The following is an 8,916-nucleotide window of genomic DNA, read 5'->3' on the forward strand; positions in this document are numbered from 1 at the left end:
GGAGAGGCTCCCACCACCACCGCTGTACTGGCAGCCATCAGCCTTGCTTGTGGCTGAGCAGAGCTCCTCCCATGTGAGAGCGCCCTGACCACCAGAGGGCAGCTCCTGCATTGAGCATCTGCCCCCTGGTGGTGAGTGTGTGTCATAGTGACCAGTCTTTCCCAGTCCTTCTGCTGTTAGGGTCAGTTTGCATATTACCCTTTTACTATATAGGATAGAGGCCTGGTGCATGGATGGGGGCTGCCTGGTTTGCCCTGAAGGGTGTCCTGGATCAGGATGGGGGTCCTGCTTGGGTGCCTGGCCAGCCTGGATGAGGGGATGATGGCTGTTTGCAGCTGGTCACACCCCCTTCAGGGTGGGGGTCCCCACTGGGGTGTCTGGCCAGCCTGGATGATGGGATGATGGCTGTTTGCAGCTGGTCACACCCCCTTCAGGGTGGGGGTCCCCATTGGGGTGCCTGGCCAGTCTGGGTGAGGGGCTGAGGGCTGTTTTCAGGCTGGCAGGTGACTGAAACTCCCAACCTCTCCTTTTTTTTTATTTTTTTATTCTGGGATTTATTTACCCTCTATGGCTGTCACTGGAGCTGAGAGCCAGCTTTACCTCTGAGGCTCGGCTCCAGCTCTGAGACCTCGGTTTGTTTGGCTTCTATAATTGAAACACTGTTGCAACTCCAGCTCTGAGGCCCAGCTGGCTGAAAGCAGGTTTCTGGAGATTGTTTAGCTTCTATAATTGCAACATAGTTGCTTAGACTGCAGCTCAGGGGCCGGCAGCGGCAGGCACGGAACCTTGGCTTCCTCCATCACTGGAGCAAGCAAGCCTCCTGTTCGCTTCAGCTGCCTGGCTGCCGGCCGACATCTTGCTTGGCAGTTAATTTGCATATCACCCTGATCAGCCAATGGTAAGCATGTCGGTGGTACGGTTAATTACCATGTTTGTCTATTATTAGATAGGATGGGGGAAAATTCTGCCTCAAAGGCTTTTTGTAAGAATTTCATACATGTAAGTCAATTGCCTAGCAAGTGTCTAACATGTGATTCCTTGATGAATATACACTGAGTGGCCAGATTATTATGACCACCTGACGTTTGTAGGCAAATTAGCTATAATTTCGCACTAAAGTTGCTAGAGGGCCAGACCATTATAAATAGGGAAGCAGGTTGTTTACCACGACAGCAGAAGTGATTTTTTTCCTGAAGATATGGGTAAACAACGTGTTTTAACAGCCTTTGAACATGGGATGATTGTTGGCACTCAGAGCCATGGAGCGAGTATCAACAAAACAGCCGAAGGCCTGTTCGAACACTTTTGCTGTCTGCAGTTACCAAGATAAAACATCTCCAATTCACACAGGAACACAAGGATTGGACAGTTGAGTATTGGAAAAAAAGTCATGTGGCCTGATGAATCACATTGCCAGTTGCATCATGCAGATGGCAGAGCGAGAATTTGGCAGAAACAGCATGAAAGCATGCACCCCACATGCATGAGTACAACCCTTCAAGCTGGTGGGGGCAGTGTTATGGTTTGGGGCATGTTTTCCTGGCATGATTTGGGCCCTTTAATTCATGTGGAACCACGTCTGAATAGCACAACATACCTAAGTATTGTTGCTGATCAAGTTCATCCTATCATGTTGATGGCATATCCCAATGGAGATGGCTTCTTCCAACAAGACAATGCGCCATGCCACGGTGCTCGTATTGTGCAGGAGTGGTTTCAAGAACATGAGGGAGACTTTACCTTGCTTAGGTGGCCCCCACAATCACCAGATCTCAATCCAGTTGAGCATTTGTGGGACGAAGTTAAAAGAGCCATCAGGCAACTGGTTCCACAACCATCAAATTTCACACAACTGGACAGTGCTATTCATCAGGCATGGTGTCAGAGTCTTCACATCACCTTTCAACATCTCGTGGAGTCAATGCCAAGAAGAATCACCTCAGTATTGAAGGCAAATGGTGGCCCAATGAAGTACTGATGGGGTGGTCATAATAATGTGGCCACTCAGTGTAGTTCTCCTCTTGCTTCTTCTGCCTTTCAAATCTACTCCACAATTAGTTTAGATTACAACCATTTAATAGGTAGGAATAACTTCTATATATCCTCCATAGTACCTAGAGCAACACCTTTTGTGTGCCACATCTTAATTAATCTTTGTTAGAAAAATTGATGAATTTAAATGCAAATATCCCTGGAAGTGGTAACACTTTAATATTTTTTTAAATATGTTTTTATGGAATTCAGAGAGAGGAATGGAGAGGGAGAGAGGGATAGAAACATCAATAATGAGAGAGATCATTGATGGGTTGCCTCCTGCATGCCCTTTACCAGAGGATTGAGCCCAAAACCCAGGGATATGCCCTGACCCAGAATCTAACCATGACCTCCTAGTTCATGAGCTGCATCATCCAGGCAACACTTTAATCTTTAGCATTCGTTTAAATCTTATGGTGGAAGAATTTCACACTCTTTTCTTATTAAAATTCAACCTATAAATTACTGAGTGCCTACAATGTGCATACTGTAGGAATACACAAATAAATGAGTTATAAACCTTGTTCCCAATGGGCTTGTTTTATAGTAGAGAATTGGGTTTATTAAAGAGGAGAGAATTTCTTTGTACATACAAGAAAGACTGGAAAGAATAAACCAAAATGAAATGTTTGTCTTCATTATGTGTCTTCCAAATGTCCTACATTGAATATGGCGGTAAAATGGGCACTTAAGGAAGCCCATTCATACAGTTAAGCAACTGATTAATATGTGTGTGTGTGTGTGTGTGTGTGTGTGTCCCAAAATGCACGCAAGAAGTAATTTTGATAGAAAACACAGGTTTATAATTTAAAATTGTAAATTTTTTATTGATTCATAAAGTATACAGTATAGGGTTATGTATGGAATAGCATATCAAGTAAATGGCCTCCACAGCTTTGCTGGCACATACGCACCCTTTTGTTGACATTTTCCGTGACCGTTTTGCATAAATGTGGCCAATTCTGATCACCAAAACGGGAAATTACACAACCAGGAAATGACTCATGCAGTAAGTGAATTGTTTCTAGGGCTTTAGGCACCGTCTTTTTGAAACCACATGTTGTCCACATCCATATCTTTCAATTTTGGCACAAAAAACTGGATTATCATGTCGCTATAGCGAGCACCATTAACTGTTACTGCCTGAGCAGCTGCATTTCGGTCATGGAAAATTTCAACATAAGAGTGCGTATGTGCCAGCAAAGCTGTGGAGGCCATTCACCTGATATGCTATTCCATACATAACCCTATACTGTATACTTTATGAATCAATAAAAAATTTACAACTTTAAATTATAAACCTGTGTTTTCTATCAAAATTAATTCTTGCGTGAATTTTGGGACACCCTTTACTATTTGCCCTTTCAAATTATATGATAATGGGAATAATACTATTCATTATAAAAATGTATAAAATACTGAATAATAAGTAATATAAGGAAAAATAATTCATGACCCTAACATGGAGAGATAAACATTGTTAATAATTTGGTCAATATTTTAATGGACCTTTTTCTTAATTACCTCTCTATGTACAAAATAGATATAAATTAGTTTTTCAAAATTTGATTCTACTTTAGAGTCAGTTTTATACCCTGCTTTTTGTAACTTGTTAGCATCTTTTTGCATATCTAGAGTGTCTTCAAAATCACATTCTTTTTTAAAAAATGATTTCATAATACTTCAGCATCATTTAAATGTACTATAATTCATTTAACTATTCTCTTATTGCTAGGTACTAATGTTGTTTCAATGACTGTTGCTTGTGCACATGAGGATGTTATGCATATCCTTGTATATAAAAATTTTCTGAATTCCTGAATTTTTCTTAGGATAAATTTCTAGAAGTTGAGTGGGTCAAAATTACAAACTTTTTTATTACATGTAATTTACATATATAAAGAGGTAACATTTACTTATTACTTAGAGAATGCCCGACCCTATACTCAGTGACTTGCATATATTGTGAGATTAGTACTGTTAATTCTCTGCATTTTATGAATGAGGAAATGGATCAAGGAGTGAAGCAGTTCCCTTAGTTCAAATCAGGGTTACCACCTTTGGGGTACTCAACTTAAACCTGTGTTGTTTCTCAATATGCTGCTGCTGTTCCTTTAGTTCATATAAGAGGTATGAATGTTTAAAAGGCTCTTGATACATACTACTAATATGCTTTCCAGAAAAGAAATTTACCCTCCTATCAGCAGTACATAAGTGTGTACACTTCACCACATCAGATCTGCATTGAGAATTTCAGTTTTTCATCTTCACCAATTTCATTCATTTAAAAATTTATTTCATAAAATATTAGTGTGTTAGAATATTTTTCATATACTTATTAGTTATATGTATCTCTTCTGTTTATGTCCTTTTCCATTTTTGTATTGGTGGTTTTGATTGATTCATAAGAGCTCTTTCTAATATACTAACATCAATCATGCTTTTAATATTTTTCCATTTGTGTTTGCCAATAAATTTGATGGTGTCAACTCTAGCAATGCTTTTATGATTTTTTCCATTGTTTTTATGCTTAGAAAGGTTTTCCCAGTCTCAGGATTAAACATTTGCCTATATTTCATTAAAGTTGTCTTATGTGGGTTTTGGTTTTTTTGTTTTGTTTTGTTTTTTACATTTAATACTGATGACTAATTCAGTCCTCATTGGTTTGTGATACTTTGGTTATTGTATATCAGGTTCTTATCTTTTTAGTAGATCAATCCCAAGACTTTTTTTGTACAACTTCTTTCTTTCTTTTTTTTAAAATATATTTTATTGATTTTTTACAGAGAGGAAGGGAGAGAGATAGAGAGTCAGAAACATTGATGAGAGAGAAACATCGATCAGCTGCCTCCTGCACACCTCCCACCGGAGATGTGCCTGCAACCAAGGTACATGCCCTTGACTGGAATCGAACCTGGGACCCTTGAGTCCGCAGGCTGATGCTCTATCCACTGAGCCAAACCGGTTAGGGCTTATTTCTTTTTTGATTCTTGTTACAGCACTAATATGTTTTAGACATTACAACTATGTATACATTGTACTATCTTGCCTAGTATACCTTTTACTATCCAAGTCTTCCATCATTATTATTCTTTTTCAAAAATTTTTTGCCATTTTCTCCTATTTATTCTTTTAGGTGAACTTTAGAATCACTTTATCAAGGTAAAATAACATTGAATTTTGACTAGCTTGAATTAAACATGTAATTTTTTAAAAGTTGCTCTCTTATAAAATACAGTTTTCCCATCCAGAATTATGGTATCAATTTTCATTTATTTAACACTAGATTGCCCAAGGAAGTCATTTTGACTGCTTTTTAATTTCAATTAGAAAAACAATTATGTATATAAGGACACAATGTCTTAGAATTTTGTGACTTTTTGTATAACATATAAATGTGTTTATTAATAATTATAGTTACCTCCCCCTCCTTTATTTCTGGTATATATATATATATTATACCTATATTGCCCAAAAGCAGTCATTTTGACTGCTTGGGAAATTTTAGACTCTTATTATTGAATTGAGTAAATTTCTTATATGACCAGTTCGGCTCTGTATTGAAATAACAGTTTTCCTTTTTTTTTCGATTACCGTCACATGATAACATACAAGTACATGATAAATTGTCAATACTTGATAAGTTGCAGTTGCTCAATAAGCTAAACTAGTACTTGTTATTCGAATCTTTATGCAGTGATACTTGTTCTAATAAGTTGTTTATTTTATTTCTTTTGCGCACTAAATTCATGAAAGAAATGTCGAATAGAAGTGAGTTATTGGAAAAGCTAAGGAACATAAGTGAAGAGTGCTCCGATATTATTCTTTCACAATGCAGTCATTTTGACTGCTTTTGGGCAATATAGGTATATACAAAATTTCAGTCTTTCTAGTGTTAAAGCTTGGTTGCTGAGAGATATACAAATATCCTTGTTTTTTCTTTGTATAGTCTATTCATTTTTAAAAAGTTATTCCTAGGGACTTTATGCTATTTTTTAAAATCATGAATGGATTTTTTATCTATTATATCTCTAACTGGTTGCTGATGGCTTACAGGAAAATTATTGACTGGTATTCAGCCACTTTGCTATATCTTCTGAACTCTCTTGTTAAGTCTATGAGTGTTTCAGTTGGTTCCCTTGGGTGTTCTCTGTATAGGCAACTGAATCGGCTGCAAATAATGATGATTTTGACTCCCTTCCAATAGTTATACCACATTCCTTTTCTCACATCTTACTGTGTTAGCTACAGGCCAGCTTCTAACATGTGCTTGGCCTGGGGCAAGAGTGAAAAATGGAGGCCCACTTACCATACTGTCAAGGAACCATGACTTAAAACACAAAGAGAAGCAAGAAAGCCAATGCTTGTTAGTACTGGGAAACAATATTATGGAAGAATTTATCGCTATTGAGAGAGAAAGAACTTGACAAATCAATTTATTTTCTCTTACTAAGCACTTCTCAAATTCTTCCTGCATATCAAAGCAGTGTCTGACCTCAGCAGCAGCATAACTCACAAACCTTCATGGCCTTTTGTTTCAAGTACATAGGGCAAGAGATAACAGTGTGGTAATTGCAGGGGGCAGGGAGGGCTAGGTGGAGGTGGAAGAGGGGATAAATGGTAATGAAAATAAATAAATAAATAAATAATTTTTTTAAAAAAAATTCTACCTGGGTAAAGGTAAACCCTTGGTGCTTTGGGGTCTTCAGGGATCACCCCTGGATCCTGCAGTTCCTTGCATCCAAGCTATCGCTGAGTGGTGTGCGCATGTGTGAGGGAGGTGAGGGATGGTGTGGCCCTGGTGCTATTGATGCTTTTGTTTATAGCCACCAGGCTCAGACCACATGCTGGGACAAGAATGGGGGGGGGGATATGGGGGGAATGCAGGGGGTGTCCTGTATTGGGTGGAGATCTGTACAGCTGCCTTTGTTCTATAAGAACAGAAGGGAATCCCATTCAACAAGCAGCTGGGGATGGAAGTGAGTGCCTTGTCCTTTCTCCGGCAGCCTCCTTTCATTTCCCCTCTGCACCTCCCTCAACTGGAGGCTCTACATTCACCCTGGACCATTTTATGATCACATTAAAGAATTATGCTTATAGACATAAACCAGATTTCCTTTGAAAGATACTGCCCAGGATGTAATGAATGTGACTCTCATGTGCCTTATCTCTGGCTACTAGCAGAGACTCACCATGAGATTGCAATTTTATCTTTATTTGGCTCTGGAGGTAAGATAGAATACTAGATTTTTAAACTTAACTTGAAACTATACTGAGATCTAATATCTGGTCCCTCAAAGAGGTAGCCCTCTTTGATGTCTCTTAGGGCCTGATAAATTCTGTTCTTTGTTTTTCTTTTCTTTTAAATTTTTATTGATATTTAGAGAGAGAGAGGGAGAGAGAGAGAGAGAGAGAGAGAGAGAGAGAGAGAGAGAGATTTGTTGTTTCACTTATTTATGCATTCATTGGGGATTGAACCTGCAACTTTGGTGTATCAGGATGATGCTCTAACCAATTGAGTTACCGGGCCAGGGCAGAAATTCTGTTCTTGATACATCTCTCTCCTTAAATCCTACTACCTCTTAGATATTTGTAGGTTTTTGCTTCAACTGTAAAGGTCTCTGGGTGGTTTCTGTACCAGGCGTCACAAACTCACATGCCACCAGAAGGTAAAGAGTTAATATAAACATGTAAATCCTCTAAGGTAATAGGCAACAGATATTAAGGGTTTTTTTTTTGTATTGTGACCCCTGAATACTCTAGAAATTCTTGGTGACAGCTAATGAGGCCACCAGTTACAGTGCAGACCATCTTGCATTCTTCAGTGGTTGTCAAAAGGTGGTCTGAGGATCCCAAGTGGTCTGTTATTTCCTTGAGGCACTTTTGGGTTGTTCTCTTAGAGTATTAGGGTTACTTTGTTTTTGGTTTGCTTTTACTTGTTGTCTTATCCAAAGAAGCATCATTTTTCACATTTGTTATGGGAGAGGTTTGCAAGGTAGATGTTCTGCAGAGTCATTTACCTTATCATAGTGGTTCTAAAATCTAACCGAAAGATTGTGAGATCTATGTAGGCTAAAGTGGGATGCTTTAATTTTATCACTAGCTACCATCTAGTGAGTGATCATTCTGTGCTAGGCATTGTACAATTATAATGCATTACATACACCAGCCCATTCAATCCTCAAAGACGGCAATATGAAACAAGTCAAATGGGTTCTATTATTATGCCTATTTTTACCCATGGGAAAATTGAGGCTTTGAGAGGGTAGGCCATTTGCCCAATGTTATCTTCTCATTAGGGGCAGAGGTAGAAATTGAGTCTGCACAACAGCAGAGCCTATTTTTTGTACCATTATTGATTCTTAACCTTGCCTGAAAGAATCACCTGCAAATTTATTTTCAATGCATATAAGTAGGGCCTGTCTACAGAGATTCTGATTTAATTGGTCTGGGGTAGGGTGACCAGCACTTATATTTTTTAAAAGCTTTCCAAGTGATTCTAATGTGCAGCCACACTAATGAACACTGCAATCTGCTTTGTTGCCTCAAAACTCAGCAACCTCAGCTGTATCTCAGGGAAATACAAGGTACGTGCTGGGAAATGAGTGAAAAGTGAGAGAAACAAGTTTATGGTGGGGTGAGTTTTATGCTCTACTTATGCCTCTCTCTGTCTGATGAAGGCAACATATGTTCTTTATAAGGTAAGTGTGAATAACACTCTCTGAGGAGAGTTTGCACAGCAATGGCTCTTTCCGCAGCTTCACAGGTAGTGCTAATTCAGACCCTACATGGCATCAGACTGAATGTGTCAGTTGTATCATAATCCCAACTGACAAGCAGCTATACTAGGAAAATACTGTTCTTCTACTTTAACTCTTTGAG

Source organism: Myotis daubentonii, chromosome X (assembly GCF_963259705.1).
Source record: "Myotis daubentonii chromosome X, mMyoDau2.1, whole genome shotgun sequence".
Taxonomy (NCBI): Eukaryota; Metazoa; Chordata; class Mammalia; order Chiroptera; family Vespertilionidae; genus Myotis; species Myotis daubentonii.